The sequence below is a fragment of the Myotis brandtii genome, unplaced genomic scaffold (genome assembly GCF_000412655.1).
Source record: "Myotis brandtii unplaced genomic scaffold, ASM41265v1 scaffold1464, whole genome shotgun sequence".
NCBI classification, from domain to species: domain Eukaryota; kingdom Metazoa; phylum Chordata; class Mammalia; order Chiroptera; family Vespertilionidae; genus Myotis; species Myotis brandtii.
In genome coordinates, this window is record NW_005355263.1 from 945056 (window position 1) to 962052 (window position 16997).

Here is a 16997-nt window from a genome sequence, read left to right on the forward strand (position 1 = left end):
TTACCTTTTATAATTGAAACTTTGTTGCCGTCCTGCTCGCTCCAGCTCTGAGGCCACGGCCAGCTGAAAGCAGGTATCTGGGGTTTGTTTAGCTTCTATAATTGAAACATTGTTGCTTCCGGAGCTCAGAGCCCGGGCCGCAGCAGGTGGGGAACCTTGGCTTCCTCCATCACTGGAGCAAGCAAGCCTCCTGCTCGCTTCAGCTGTGTGGCTGCCGGTCGCCATCTTGGTTGGTGGTTAATTTGCATATCGCCCTGATTAGCCAATGGGAAGTGTAGTGAAGGTACAGTCAATTACCCTTTTTGTCTTTTATTAGATAGTATTTCCCCATGAAATTTTCCCCATGGCTAAGACTAAGGCCAGTTTTAAGTAGATGCCATTTGATATGAATAATGACCAGGTTTGTTTTAAGGTAGAAGAGGTGCACTTTACATAATTATCTGCTTTTCTCATTGCTGCTGTTATAACTTTGAGGTTTTTTTAAAAAAATATATTTTTATTGATTTTAGAGTGAGAGAAAGGGAGAAGGGTAGAGATAGAAACAGCGATGAGAGAGAAACATCGATTGGCTGCACACCCTCTACTGGGCATCAAGCCCATAACCCAGGTATGTGTCCCGATCAAAAATCAAACCAGTGATCTCTTGGTTTATAGGTAGACACTCAACCACTAAGCCACATCAGCTGGGCATAACTTTGAGTTTTAAGAGCTCATACTACAATCTTGATCTTTACATTCATGTTCACAGCTGAGGGTAAACTGCTTTCTCAAGAAAGACTAGGAATCCCAATCCAATTTTCACCTTCCTTGTCTAGAGAACTTGAGTAGTCCACAGGTTGCTTTATCTCGAATCAAAGGAAGGACAATAACTCCTGAAAAGGAGAACCTATAAACATATTATTGTTTTAAAAATTTATGACTGAGAACACAATTTGCATTTTACTTCACCAGATAATTTTTATCTTTCTCATTTGGAGTCAATTTTGGAGTTGATTAGGATAACTTTTTAAATTTACTTATTATTAAAGCAATGTATGTTTATTCTAGAATTATTACAGAAAAGTTAAATAATGACAAAAATATCTAAAATTCTGCCATCCAGAGTTGGTTATTGTTAATATTTTTCATTTTATTTAATTCTAGGTAAGCATGAATATTAAGAGATTGGCAAGAAGTCATACATTATATCTTGAAGTCTTCTTTTAATAATCAATATATAATTATTAAAAGCCACACAATGTAATCTCTTCAAAGATAACATTATTATTATTGTACAAAAAGTTACAAAACTTTTTCATCTTCACTATTTTGTGATTGTGCCATTTTTATTTAGGTCCCCTTTTTGTTTGTCTTTATCCCTCCTTTTTTGCAAAAAATATTTAAGGTAATTTCAGCCCATTTTCCTCCAAGTAGGTATAATATATAGAGGAAGGTAATTTTCTGAAATTCATACTACATATATACTAGTATATTTAATGAGACCTTTGCTTTATACACAGTAGGTAAGTTTTAATATACTGGGAAATGATGCTAAAGAGAATTCTATTGTAACAAAGAAACTCTTTAGAAAATGAAAAGTCACTCTTCCCTCATAAGCCTTATTTATGTGTTGCTTAAAGCCATGTTCACAAGCCTACTAACTTATGTTCTCTTCTAGGGCAGAGTGCTGGCTGGTCTTGTTGTCCAATATTCCTTCAGTGTCTAGAACTGTTTTTGGTCCATTGTACTAGTATTTGTTAGGTGAACACTTGTGGAGTTAAAATTAATAAAATGGAATAATTCAAAATATTCTATTACTGTTGTGATAGGTTGCATTGTGATTTCAAATAGCACTGACGTAAGGCAATAATGGTTAAAAGCTTCCATTCTGCTCCCTGTTGCTGAGTCCTTAAATGAGATAACTTGGTCTCCCTCTTAGTATAGTGCTTGAGTCCAAATAGTAAATGCTAAATAGGTGTTAGCTTTCAGGATTTGGCCTATTTGTTACTATTCTCCTTAAAAAGAACCCATTTTTTTCCTGAGGATTTTCACTTAGATTTTTCAAAACAGGAATAAACTACGTTTTTTTTTTAGGAATTATATATAAAGTATCTTACAGAGTTTGTAGGGGGAATAAAATATACTGTATTTTATAATAAACTAGAGGCCCAGTGCACGTGCATGGGTAGGGTTGCTAGCGGCTGTGGCCATCGGCTGGGGCCTTCCTTCATTCCGCGCTACCTCCTGGTGGTCAGTGCATGTCATAGCGAGTGATCTAACTCCTGGTCGATAGAGCTCCCGAGGGGACACTTTGCATATTAGGTTTTTATATATATAATTATTATTGGCTATCTCACCTAATAGTCTAATGTCTCATTCATTCATAAGGTTTAATGGGAACATATTTAAAGTAAGGTGTGCTACAGAGTCATAAATATAATTTACAGTACTTTCCATGGTGCTTTTACTCTAAGCCTTTCAAGCACTCAGCAAGTTTAATATAAATGAGCAGTTTGAGGCATAGACTAGTGAAGTCTGACATTTACCCTGTGGAAGATGTGTGAGAATGACTGAATCATTGCTGCTAATGCACACTGCTCTATGTTTGACAGTCTTTGGAAATTTGTCTCAGCCACATCAAGACAGGTGCATAAGCAAGTCCTGTACTGTGAAGTCCGTACTGTGGGCTTTGAACAATGGAACCCACCAGTCCAGTGCTGTCCAATAAAACAATACGAGCCAAATGTGTGACTTCATATTTTCTAGTAGCCACATTATAAAAGTTAAAAGAAACAGTTGAGATTAATTTTAATAATATATTTTATCTAACTCAAGATGTCTAAAAGTAATATTTTAACATGCAAATAATATAAAAAGTATTAATGAGATACCTTACATCTTTTTCATTCAAAATCTTAGAAATCCTGCATGGATTTTACACTCACAGTACATCTCAGTAGCGGCTAGCCACATTTCAAGGGCTCAATCACTACATGTGACTCATGGCTACCATATTGGACAGCATGGCTCTAGTCATTCCCACTAGGTCAGCACCAGAGGGCAGCAGTGTGGTGTAGAGGAAAAAAGACAAAGGATAACTTGTAATCCTATGTCTGTTCCTGGCTCTGACATTTGATATTGATGTGACTGTGAACAACTGATTTAGTTTCTCTGGGTCTCAAATTCCTACTCTCTATAATGGAGCTTGTTAATAACTGCCATGCTCCTCATAGGAGGCTGTGGAAAAGATTAAATAAGATATTATATGTGAAAGTGCTCTGTTAGATCATAAAGTACAATACACATGTAAGGCATTATTACCCCTTTTATTGTAGATTTACTCTCATGACTTGCCCAAGGCCACATTCCAAGTTGGTAGGAGAATCAAAGATAGAATCTGGGGATTCTGACTTCCAGCCATCTGCTTCAACTAAAGGCTGTTCATACCAAGCTGGCTTTAAAAAAAACAACAAACAAAAACAAACAAACAAAAAACCTTCCCCCAAAACCCCAAACCCTTTTTATTAAAAAAAATGGGGGGAGGAAGAGAGTAATAATAAGAAATAAATTCCATATTGAATAGTTAGGATCTTTTTGGACACTGTCATAATATTCTACAGTAAAAGTCTACATACAGGATATTTATATACCTATACATCAGAATTACAACTATCAAGGATTGGACTTTACTACTGTCATATAATATAAACCCCCATGTTTTTCAAAGTTTCAAAGAACTTCTAAATTGAACTGTGGTTTACCCACTCTATTTATCTCCAAAATATGGTATAACCACAAGAAAGTCTTTCCGTAGTAGGTTTGATTAATAAAACAGATATGGATCAATGCAGCAGGTTTTCCGTGGATTATTCTTGGTTACAGATGTAGCTCATTAATCCCATGTGTGAGACACCACTTCTCCAGTGTGAATCCAAGAGACAAATCAGTCTCTGAACAGAAAGTGAGAATAATTCAGTTCAATACATGTTTATTTGTGCTTACTGTGCATAAGGCACATTAGATATTCTCATGAGCAAAAGGAGTTTGTTACTACGATAATTGTCACTTAGAGAGATATAATTTAACTGAAGAAAATACAGAATATACCTACCAAAATGTGTATGTTATGTGATTCAGGAATCCATATTTTCAGAAAGTAAAAAGATGATCAGAAAGGAAATTCTAGATTATTAAAAAATAATTTAAAAAGTCACGTCCTTTACTTTTGTGAGGGCACACAGTTATCATACTCTATTTCCATTTTCCCTAATTGTAATCCTATCACGGTTTTCATATTTAATTTTGAGGGACCATTTTTTACATTTGTTTCAAATGAATTTCTTCAAAAACTTAAAAATTACATAAAATATTTAGTTTTATACTATGTAAATTAAGCATAAGCCAAGTTAATTTTCACTGAGACGAAGACTATATATTCAAAAAGTTCATTCTTATTCTTTCTTAAATGACTTTCAGTTTGTTATTTTTATTGGAAAACTATCAAATATAAGCTTTGGGCCTGCCTGAATTGATGAGCATGTTGAATCAATGAAATTTTTACTTTCATTGCTGTTGACTATTGAATGAAATAGTTTATTGAGTAATCTTTTCATTTTATTGTTTTTGCACCCCAGTTTAAAAACAAGACTTAATTTTTAAAAGTCTAATAAATGTATTTTTTATATTTTCACCATAACTTTACAAGCAATTTATCTCCTCTGCCCTATAATAGCCACCTTCTGCAACTTTATGATTTAGTTTAACATTATTACTGTAATTTTTTACTGGGTGAGCCCATCCATGCCCTTGGCAGCAAGATTTTGTTACAAGAAATTCAGAAGCTGAGCCTGCCATTGGTTACAACAATTATGAAGTTTCCCTGGATTGGGGTCAGAGCCTTACCCTGACATTATGACTGTAACAGGAGGCCTGATTCCTTCATCAGCATCTCCAAAATATGTGATAGGCTTGAATCCTATAACGTGTTGCTTAAATGAGTATACATATATTTTATTCAATGGTTTTGCATTATAAATATTTCATTTGATTAACATCTGGCCTTGATGAAATCCAGCCAATAATTAATGGTACATGTAGTAAAAATGTGATACCTTATGAGAGTTATTAACATATTTGAATTTATCCAGAACTCAGGATTGATTCATTCTAGACCGGATGTGGTCATGTGGCATTAACTGCAGGGCTTCTTGCTGTGCTTTTCTTTTTGTTCAAGGGCACCTCCAGCAAGAACACAGAAATGTGAGGAATCTCACATTCTTTAAATTACTAAATAAAATTAAATAGACTATAAAGAGTCATTGTACTATTCAATATTCGGAAATATTGAGCTGTGTGTCCAAAAGTCACACTTAACACCAGGCAATAGTAATAAACATAAGATGACTGTGGATACTATGAGATAATGTCTACTTGTCAGAAATGGATGGCATTTTTTCCCCATCAAACTTAAAAAGTTAATGACGTACTTCATATGTTAATTGCTCCTCCTGAGAGATCAATGCGGGGACAAAAGAGATTCTGGTATATTGTTATAATTTTTCACTGTGAATATATTCAGTATCATATGTGAATAAAACCGTATGTTATATCATGCTCTGTTTCATATTTGCTAGATTGTCTTAGGAAAATTTAGCATATGCCACTTCAGGCATCTGAAAGGAATCATTTCTTCATTACAACTCATAACTTAAAACTATAAACTATCAGCCAGAAAAAAAAATGGGACAATTAAGAGAAATTTGATAATTGTCCAAAAAGCACATATACATATGACTGGGAGATGATAAGATTATTTTAATTTTCCCATTTCCACGGGAATTATTTATTTTACAAATCTCCAGATCTTCTATGACTTGAAACCCTCTGCTGAATCATGAAAAGCAGCTTAAGTTAGCAATTTTTTGCAGATTTTCCTCTGCAAAATCTAGCTGCTAGCATCTGGTGAACACTTGGATAACCTAGTCAGGGCCTATGGAAATGATTATTTTAAGACTCTATTCAACATGCCTGGACTTAAAAAAACCAGCTAGAATCACACTCTGCACATGCATTTTACTGTCAGGGATTTAAAAACCTGGCATTAGTAAAGATGGACTAAAGGCTTTTGCAGCAGTGGAGATGGGGATAGGAGATAGGACATGCAGGCAGGCTGGATAGCCAAGTGTCTTCCAACTCCTCTCCCCACCCCCCACCTTTCCCTGTGCACCACCGGCGGCCAGGCCACTGCGACGCCCTCCATCACTTCTTACACTTACATTTAGACTTGGCTGCCTGCAGAATCAGGACCAGCGTCCTTGCCTGTGCCTTCCTGTGGCACACCTGGGACTGGTTTCTGCTCCACTTCCAGAACAGCGTCTGAAATAGAAAAATAGGATACTTTTACTCAGAGATTTCCAACCAGTGTGCCGGCAAGAATTTTTAAAACATGCAATACATGACTACTTAGTCAGAGTACTGACCTCTTTTCCTTTAGATTGTTAAATAAGTAAATGACAACAGCCAACACAACAATAGCCATCTGGTGTGAATGAATCAAAATTATGCCTATTTTTTGTGTGTCAGATGGGCAAAAAGTATATTTTTTGGTGTGCCACAGAATTTTATTAATTAGTTTATGTGTGCTATGAGATAAAAAAGGTTGAAAACCACTGCTTTTACTAAATTGGGAAGGCAACAGGAAGCTGAATTATCAAAGTGTATTGTTTTTGGATCATAGGAGAAATTACATAATAGGAATTTATAAATACACATTGAAGTAGAAAATGCTATTATTTGCCCAAATTTAAAAGCACATGTAGGAGATATTAGGGATATTTGAATGCTGTTTAGGCGAGAGAATATTTATTGTTGTTGTAATATGTGCAAATGTATACTTATTTATTTTTACACATATACTATATATAGTTTCTGTCCAAATTAATGATTTATTGTATATCTTTATTGCCTTTCATGGTTATATTATGTGCTAAGTTCTCACTAAAATAACTCCCATTAATACAGATTTGAGATAATTTAGAAAGGATTTGGGCATTTGTTAAAGAGAAAACAGATTTCTGAGGAAGTTATACCTCTGGGAGAAAAGTTAGGTTTATTTTAGAAAAGTGAGCTCTTCCAGAAACACATTTTCCATCTGTTTGTATACAATAGTATTTGAGCTAGAAATTATTCTTAGTTATTTATCAAATCAGGTCTGATAGGGCTTTAATTTGGCAACACTTGTAGGTTCTTGTGTGAGCTTTTTGGGCAATTTAGTTGAAGACACTTTATGAATCATCTATAATTTAGACTTGTTACAAATCATATTGGACTTATTCTTACTTAAATTGAGTTTCAGAAATTTAACTCTGTGTTTTGGATAATAGATACTTTATTTTGTTTTGTTATATTTCATAGAGACGTGTTTAGGAAATATTACCTACATTTGTTGTTAAAATGGATTTAAGTAGGAACAATTTCAGACATTCAGATAAACAAAAATATTTGAAAACTAAGATTGATTGATTAGGAAATAATTGCAGAATTGGGTATCCAATTTAGAATTTCTGCAATGTGTTATAAGTGATCTATTCTAGAGCAGTACTAGCCAATAAAACTTCCTGTGACAATGAAAATGTTCTATAGCTGTACTGTTCAACATGATAGGCACCAGTCACATGTGGCTACTGAGCACTTGAAATGTGACTAGTACAAATATGGAGCTGAAGTTTTAGTTCTTTTTAATTTTAATTTTAATTAATTTGAATTGAAACACCCACTGTGGCTAGTGGCTACCTTATTGGAAATTATAGCTATAAGAGTTTATCTGAATTTGGTATTCAACATGAAATAAGGAAATATTTGAGTGTTTTTTAGTTGCTGAAAGTCTACAAGACATGAGTGTCCCCAAAACACAAGGTCCAGGCTATGGTATGTGGCCTTCCGTAGGAGTCCTCACAACGTGTGTACAAGCCTGAAGGGTGGAAATAGCCGTGTTTTGAACTTTGGCTAAACTTGTGCATATTCAGGCATAAATAAAGTTATGTTGCTCATAGGTGATTTGAAAACATTTTTGTCTCTGGAAGGCCATGAGATCTCAAATTATCTCTAGTACTAAAGTTCAGTGACATTAAATGAACTCAAGGGCTTGACTTTTCCAGTCCATTTCTACTAAGGTATGACTATCAGTAATAGAGACAGATGAAAGAGATACTTCATGAACATAGCTGCCTCCATGAAAAAGAAATTCTAGATTCAGACTGGATAGCAGGACCGGGCTGAAAAATACTTTGGACCCTCTCCCCAAATCATTTTTCAATAAATATTCATTGAGGGCTACTATGTATAAGGCAAAATGCTTAGTGTTGGAGATAAAATGTTGGGGGAAACATAGATATAGCTCTTGGACTGATGATGATTAATTGCACTAGATAATAATATTTTTCCAATATCTTCTTCTTCCAAAATTTATTTTTTTTCCTTGGATATGGTGAAATAAAGCAGGAGAAAGATACACAGGATACATAAAAATGCTGATGATCACTATTAGGTGTGTTTCACACATTTTACTCAATTTACTTCTCTCTGCACAGCTTTCACAGTTCCACAACCAGATAGATGAAGAAAGAGTTTCTGAAATGCAATACTGGAAACAGAGAAAATGACTAAAAAAAACACCCCAATTACAATTTTTAGAACATGGGATGAGCATCATTGTTTAGCATTTGAGTGTTTACCACATATTTTTTTTAAGGAATTCTTCCCTCTCTATGAGCCAAAAGAATGTCCTTTAAAATAATTACCAACTAAAAGACTTTTCTTGCTCTTATGTGACGACACATTTTTTACTTTGCCATTCAAAGCTCTGTAAGAAAGAGTGCTACAATCACCGCTCATGAAATGAATCAAATTACTCAATTTTCAAGCACTATTGCAAGACCTGAAGGGAACTATTAGCTGTACAGGCAATATGTAGCTTATTGTATTTCAGTTCATGTTGGAAGAAAGAGTCAGAATGTGGCAAAATACTGAGTAAGAACTATTTAGTCCGATTTCTTTTTTTTCTTCACAGAACAAATGCATAATTAAATGTATGATTCAACCTGCATTTTAGATGAATTTTCAAATGTGTCACTGATGAAAAGGATTAAAAATTAAATCAAATTAATGAAACCATAGTACATAGTACTTAAAGTGTCTAAAGGCCATTAAGTCTTGTCTCCAAATATATTAATTGATAATGTCCCTAATTTTCTAGACAGACACTTTGAAAATAATTTTTAAAAACTAACTACAAAGCAATGGAAGAAGGTAGAGGGGAAAAAGAAATACATTTATTTATATAAATACATTAGAACCAATTGCAAATAATGTTATAAATAAAGCTAAAAGGTGAAGGAGAACTTGCTTTATTCTTTCAAAAAATATATATCATATGGAGGTTTTAAAACATGCCCACACATTCTTTGACCCTGCTCTATATTCCCCGCATTGAATCTGGGAGACCATGTGACCGCTTTGACCAACAGAACACAGTAGAGGTGGGTACTATGTAGCGTTTGATGCTAGGTCATAAAAGACCACAAAGGTGTTGCCTTATGTGCTGGCACACTGTCTTTTAGAGCCCCAAGTTTCCAGGTAAGAGGTCTGAATCCCCTGAGACCACTGTGCAGACACCATGTAGGTGCTCCAGTTGGTGATGCCCAAAGAGCCAGCCTTCCTTCTATCTCTGCCAGGCACTACACAAGAGTAAAGCCATTTGGGGCCCTTTAGATCAGCCAGTCTGCCAGGTGAGTAATCTGTGAGAGCAGGAAAATCTCAGCCAACACCCACACAACTATGAGATAAAATAAGATGTTTGTTGCTTTAAGCCACTAAATATTGATGTGAGTTGCTATGCAGCAATAGAAAACTGGAGCATACTCTCTTGTATGTAGGATATTTTCACAATAAAACATTTAGAAATTGAATGTAAAAGACACTCTGGGAGATTATTTGCCAAAATGGACAAAGAAAGTCTTAGTATCCTTCCTATATAAAGAGATCCTACAAACACCAAGAACAAACTAGTAATACTATATAGGAAAATTGGCTATTAAATGAAAATAAAATTCACAAAAGAAAAATAAAACATGAATATGTAAAAAAGTTCAATTTCATTAGTAAGTAAAGAAAATGTGAATTACACAATGGGGTTAAAATTTTGGTTATCAAATTGGCAAAGATAAAAATAATATTTAATGTTGGTTTGTGTTAAGTGAGAGTATATATGGCACGAACTTTTTGTATATCCAGAGCTTTTAAAATATATTTTTGACTTTGCTAGGAATTTAGGATTTTAGGTAAGGAAGTAATCAGAAATGAGGTAAAATATAAAATGTTTATTATAGTTCTAATTCTTGGAGCAAAAATATAGAAGTCTAAATGTCCATCAATAGAGTTAAATAGCCCTGGTTGGTTATTGCTCAGTGGTTAGAGCATTAGTCTGCGCACTAAAATGACAAGGGTTTGATTCTCAGTCAAGGGCACGTACCTGAACTGAACCTGGGACCCCCCAGTCCACAGGCCGACACTCCAGCCACTGAGCCAAACCGGTCAGGGCTATATACCTCTTTACATCACAGTTGAGTCTCCACACCATAGTCAAAAAGATATTAAAAACAAAAATAAGTGAGTCAAGTTCTTGCTTACAATTCTTCAATAGTTCTAAATGCATAAAAAGTGCATCTACTCTTGCCCCACTCTCCACCTGCAGATGTGATAAACTTTGAAAAAGTAAATCAAGTCATGCCATTCTCATGCTTAAGACCCCCCCAGCCCCCACTCTTCTCATCCAATAGCTCCCCATAGCACTTAGAACAAAACTAAACTTTTATTTTTGGCATCCATGCCTCATATAATTTCACTTTGCCTACAATTTTGCCCCCTTTTCCCCTTGCCCTCTATTCTCTAGCCATACTGGCCTTCTCCTTATGAAAAACATCATGCTGGTCCCCACTTTTAGGCCTTTGCTATTCTTCTGCCTGTAATTCTCTTCCTCCAGACACTGTTGGGCTCTTCACCATTTAAATCTCAGCTTGAATATCACTTCTTCAGAGAGGTTTTTCTTGACCACCCGATCTAAAGTCAACCACTCATTTTCATGTATATCTAATTATCTTTAATTCCATAGGAATAGTTATATCTTTCTTATTTAATGACACCTTTTTATTCATTTATAGTCTTCTTCCACCAACCCTTCCTCTCTCCCCACCCCTCCTTGAGAGCAGGGGACTTGTTTTGTTTATTGGAACACCCCTTACAACCAGAACTAGGATTGGCTCATGGTAGGTGTTCTGTAAATATTTACTGGATGCCTTGCAAATACTTTTTGTACTTATGAAACACAGAATTTAGCAGTTCAGAAAAAGACATCATTTGACATTATTTAAAAAAACAGAAATTGTGTATTATAGGGGCATTTTGAAAAGCTTTGATGGTTCTGATTTGAGTTAAGTACATTGCTTCAATTTTGAATAATGAAATACCCACAAACAAAATCACAGCAGCATAAAATTATTTCAGAAGTGTGATGAGAGCTCCTCTGTCAAGTCAGATACTTTCAAAACTATACTACCACTCAACAGGCTCCTTTCTTTGAAATGAAGAATGTGCACCTCCCATCAATATTTTTACTCCTGTCAAACATGTGATTTATTTATTGGATAAGAAACTAGACTCCCCTTTCAGCACTGAAAGTGTTGAAAGCAGGGTTTCATTTTTTGAGGCTGGCTTAATACAAGCCTCTAGAATGAGGAGTTTTCTTAATTACCCGATTGGGTGGATGGGAGTTAAAACTGTTCCTCTTTGTAATGTATAGCATGGTGAGTGTAGTTAATAATTCTGTATTATATATTTGAAAGTTGCTACGAGATCTTAAATGTTCTCATCACAAGAAAAAATTTTAACTATGTTTCATGATGTAGGTTAACTAGACTTATTGTGGTGATCACTTTGTATACATATACACAAATATTGATTCATTATGTTATATACCTAAAACTAGTATAATGTTATATGTTAATTATATCTCAATAAAAATATGAAAGAAGCAAAACAAAATTGTTCCTTTTAGTGTCATTTACTCTGAGATACAGGAACCTTAGTGGTTGGGCCTCAATCGCCTGGTATGATCATAAGATTCTACAGTAATGAAAACTATTTCTATAAAATCCATGAGAAAACTCTGAATTGCTATTTATAGACATACCATACTATTTCAGAAATTTTATAACATTTAGACACTCAGGCACAACTTTTGATGTGTATTACAACATAGTCTAGCCCCACTAGTTTTGAATTTCCTCTGCAAAGCAGGCTGGCCACATTCTTCTGATTCTTGAAGGGAAAGGAAATACACGTCTATGAAAGATATCCTTTGGGCCAGTCTCCTTGCTAAGTGTGCTATCTGTGCAGTCTCATCTAATTTTTACAACCATGCACAAATGAGTTAAGGCAATGAGAAGACAGACTCCATTCCTTCACACAAGGTTGAAAAACAGAGGAACTGCCTATTCTTACCCCATTGACATTATCCTCAGGTTTTCAAGGGACACTATCTTTTACTTTACTGATTCATGGACATTGTCTGGAGCACAACAAATATTCACTAATTAACAATGCTGTTAAATTTGGCACAAGATTTCCATAGGAACTGTGCATATCAGTTGTTTCGAAATGCCAGGACTTAGAAAAGACAATTGGGTGAGGCACCTTGAGGTTCCTAGAAACTATTCTTATTGTCCTTTGGAGGAGTGTATCTGATTTGGTTTCATTGCAGCTTAATAATGTTCAGAGAGCTGGAGGAAGAAACTTCTGAATCCTCCAGCTGAATTTTACAAAAACTTAAGGTTGCAGAGTCCCAGATAAAATTCTAGGATGGAGAATTCCAGTTCTATGAAAACAGGATCAATTCTGAACTAACAACTAAATCCTGACAAATTAGAATAAGGGGGGAAAAATCTAAGGTTGTACTAAGCCACCATTGGAGGTCTGGATTGCTGGGTCATTGGTCTTCTTTTAAGTACATTTTGCTTAAATAAACATGAATATTCCTTTAATTATAAAACCCATGTTCTGGTTTCATGACAGTATTCAATGATCACAAAGTTCAGAGAAGCTAAGTCTAAAGGATCTGGTAGTAAAAGGACTGAAAACATCTGAATATCTAAAGTAAATCTGAAATGTTTGGATTTTATTAGTCTGGAATAAGAAAGGTGAGAGTGAGAAATTAATCAACACTTCAGTAAGTGAATAAATTTGTGAGAAATAGTGGCTTTAGTTCAGAGAACTGGAGAGCAATAGCTTCACTGATTAGAATATAAAATTAGGCCCTTACAATACAACTTACAATACAACTTAAGTGGTGATATTTGACAGGAAATAGTCTATGAGATTTTTATTTCAGGTGCATCCTTCTGATATTTTGCAATAGATAGAAATATATCGAATGTTTTCCAGAAGGCCCTTACCCTTGTTGAAAAGATATAGAAGGTGAAATTATAATCCTTTTTAAATGAAACCATTGGATGAACCTTCAGACAGGATAAAATATTGAGATTCTAACGGTGATTCCAGGTGTGGTCAGAGGTCTTCTATATAATAGAATTTAGGAAAAAGACTAAGACCATGTTTTTGTGAGGCAAATATTCAAGGAGAATCTAATATGAAGTCTCCTTTCTGTTATCTAGATATTTGGCATTATGGAGCTATGCTTAAGTTGAACTAAAAGGTGCAAAGTAAGGGATTCCTTTGTTTAGGTCAGTATATTATGATATCCTTGTTCAATCTTGTCATTTGCATTATAATCTATTCATATAGTCATCCTTACAGTTAATTAATTAATTAATTAAACATCATACCTTATCTAAGATGACTTGTGAAGCAGTTTGTTTTGAGCAAGTTTTAAAAAAATGCTTTGGGTGAGTAAAATTTGACTTAGTTTTACTTCTAGTTAAAAGTTAATTTATTCTTGCTGTAGATTAAATTTTGATGATACTGATTCAGTAACAGCTAACTAATAAAATGAAGCATGGAGATAATCATTTTATGTCCCTTTGAAATAAATGTATAAAACTTCAAGTGCATTGCTGTAGTCACTTGTGGAACAAATGTGAGGACCATGGTAGGAGAAACAGGAGAAAAAAAATGTGTTGTGTGTGTTTGGGACATGATCAAGGTTCTGAAACACTTCAAAACCTTCATAGGAAGGGCAGGATGTGAACCAGACTCTCTTGGGACACAGGACAAGGCTGAGTTTCATTTTTGCTGGAAAAATATGTTCTAGATGATAGTTTTTTTTTGTTGTTCTTGAATGTGATAGTTCCTCCTATGTTCATAACAAATTATACTGCCCATAATTCAAGGTCAAATTTGATTTCCAGAGAAAGCCCTCTCAAAAAAAATATTGTTCTAAATTAAGCCATACTTACTGGGGCTATCTTACATGGCAAGCTCTTTGCTTAGTATAGTAAATCATAGATATTACTAGAGGCCTGGTGCACAAAATTCATGCACTCGGGGTAGGGGGGGTCCCTCAGCCCAGCCTGTGCCCCCTTGCAGTCCGGGAACCTTTGAGGGATGTCCAACTGCTGGCTTAGGCCCGCTACCTCAGGGGAGCGGGCCTAAGCCATCAGTTGGACATCCTTAATGCTGCTGCAGAGGCAGGAGAGGCTCCCGCCACCCCCCCTGCGCTTGCCAGCCGTGAGCCCAGCTTCTGGCTGAGTGGGGCTGCCCCTGGGGGAGCGCAGTGACCACCAGGGGGCAGCTCCTGTATTGAGCGTCTGCCCCCTGGTGGTCAGTGCACATCATAGCGATTGGTCATTCTGCCATGGGGCCAAAACCCACTCTCCAACATCCCCCGAGGGGTCCTGGATTGTGAGAGGGCACAGGCCAGGCCGAGGGACCCCACCTGTGCACAATCGAGTCTGGGGAGGGACGCGAGAGGTTGGCCAGCCAGGGAGGGACCGTGGGAGGGCTCCAGGGCATGTCCAGCCTGTCTCACTCAGTCCCGATCAGCTGGACCCCAGCAGTAAGCTAACCTACCAGTCAGAGCGTCTGCCCCCTGGTGGTCTGTGCACATCATAGTGAGTGTTTGAGCAGCCTTAGCTTATCATTAGCATATTACACTTTGATTGGTTGAATGGCCGACCAGACAACTGGACACTTAGCATATTAGGCTTTTATTATATAGGATATTATTTATTCTCCACCACAATCCTACAATAAGTCAATCTTCTTATATTTAATGGTTTAAAAAAACTTTAAATTAACTAATCACACACACACACACACACACACACACACACACACATTTTGAAAATACATCTATGTTTTGCTCCCCTTTGTTTTCCTAGCACACAGTGAGAGACTTTTAATTGGTGTCTAGAAAATATTTGTTGAATTAAATGGAATGCTATTTCCTGTGCTTTCCCTGAGGGAAGGGTTTTCATCAATCACTTTGTCCTTTGATGTAACTTTGAAGACTGAAGGATGAACAGGCATTGAAAAATTTTAACCAGACCAAGAAATGTGGATCATTTTGACTTCTTGGGTCAGTGAGGAAGATTGGTGTAAAGGAATGTTTGAGGGGGAATGTGTGGGGATTGGTGGGAGGGAAGAAATATTAGTTCTGATGAAGATGATTTTTGTTCCTTCTGTAAACATAAAGAAATAAGAAAGCCAAGATATTGTCTTTCATAGTCTTCCATGGAGTGTCTGAAATATAACAACCACTTATGAGAATGGGCACTGACACATATGCTCTGAGCTGAGAACCCCCGCAAGACTGCACTTACACAAGAGAAAAAGGAGGGTCACGGTGGAGGACAAGCTCCCAAATAAGTGCAGTCTTGTTTTCTGTGCATTTCAGGCCCTAGTTTACTAGATTTTCCAGTTGTTCTTTGGACTTTTCCTGATGGTCCCTGACACCTGTTACGGCTTTGGTGTGTGGCAATAGGAGGACCATGGGATGACACAGACTCTATAACCTGAGCCTTCTTTCCAGCTTTGATTAGTCCACGGAGGGTTTTTTTGAGCATTCATGGCCATCACTGTCGAGAAAGGTCATGTGGGTGGGAGCATGTGCTGGGGGGTGGGAGCGGGTGGGGAAGGTCAATGGAGGAAAAAGGAGACATATGTACAACTTCCAACAATAAGGGATTATAAATAAATAAATATCAATGGGAAAATATCCTTGGGTGAGGATTACCCAAAAAATAAATAAATAAAATAAAATTACTGTTTCTTAAAAAAAAAAAAGAACGGTCATGTGGTGCCCACCTGCGTGTGCACGCACGATACTGTGCATATCAAGTTAAACAGACTCCCTTCTTCGCCCCCAGGAGCTCACAATAAAAACCAGACAATAGATGTGGTGAACACAGTGGAGCAAAGAGATGCACAGCTGTATAAACAGAGAAGTACAACAAATTAGAGAGTTTTGGTATAAACTGTGAGTGCAAGTGTTGTTTGTGTGCTGTAAATGAGGGGACATTCTGCAAGCTGCAGAGAACTTGCTGGAGTCTGTGAGAAGGTAGGGAAGGAGAGGATGATAGTAGTGGTGGAATCATCCTGCTTATTTAAATTAGGAGGGAAAAAGTTTTCCTTTGAAATGAGGACAGCATTTCTACTTTCATATATCTCCTCTGAGGGCACATGTATTGTTACTAAAGTCTAGGTTCGTCTAAGAGATTAAGTTGTAACCAGTTTAAAGAAGAAAAATAAAAAAAATATATTAATCAAGGCATAGCCTGCCAGGGAGATTTCATAAGCCTTCTTTTCACTGGAAACAAGGCTAAAAAGAAAATGAAAACCAGAATGTATTATAATTGTACATTCCATTTATAACCAACTAGCACATGACAATTGACTTTCCAAGGAAATGATTACTTTGGGTGAGTCTCTCTTCTTTCTTTCTTTCTTTCTTTCTTTCTTTCTTTCTTTCTTTCTTTCTTTCTTTCTTTCTTTCTTTCTTTCTTTCTTTT

General features: G+C 36.1%; 1 protein-coding gene across 3 annotated transcripts in view; it reads right to left on the reverse strand.

Annotated features, from left to right (window-relative positions):
* COL8A1 (collagen, type VIII, alpha 1) overlaps window positions 1-16997 on the reverse strand; it is a 167947-nt gene that overhangs the window by 58832 nt on the left and 92118 nt on the right. For all 3 annotated transcript variants that reach the window (XM_005861242.2, XM_014535593.1, XM_005861243.2), the window contains exon 2: window positions 6255-6354. The gene's annotated coding sequence lies outside the window, so the exon portion shown is untranslated. The remainder of the gene's footprint in view (window positions 1-6254; window positions 6355-16997) is intronic.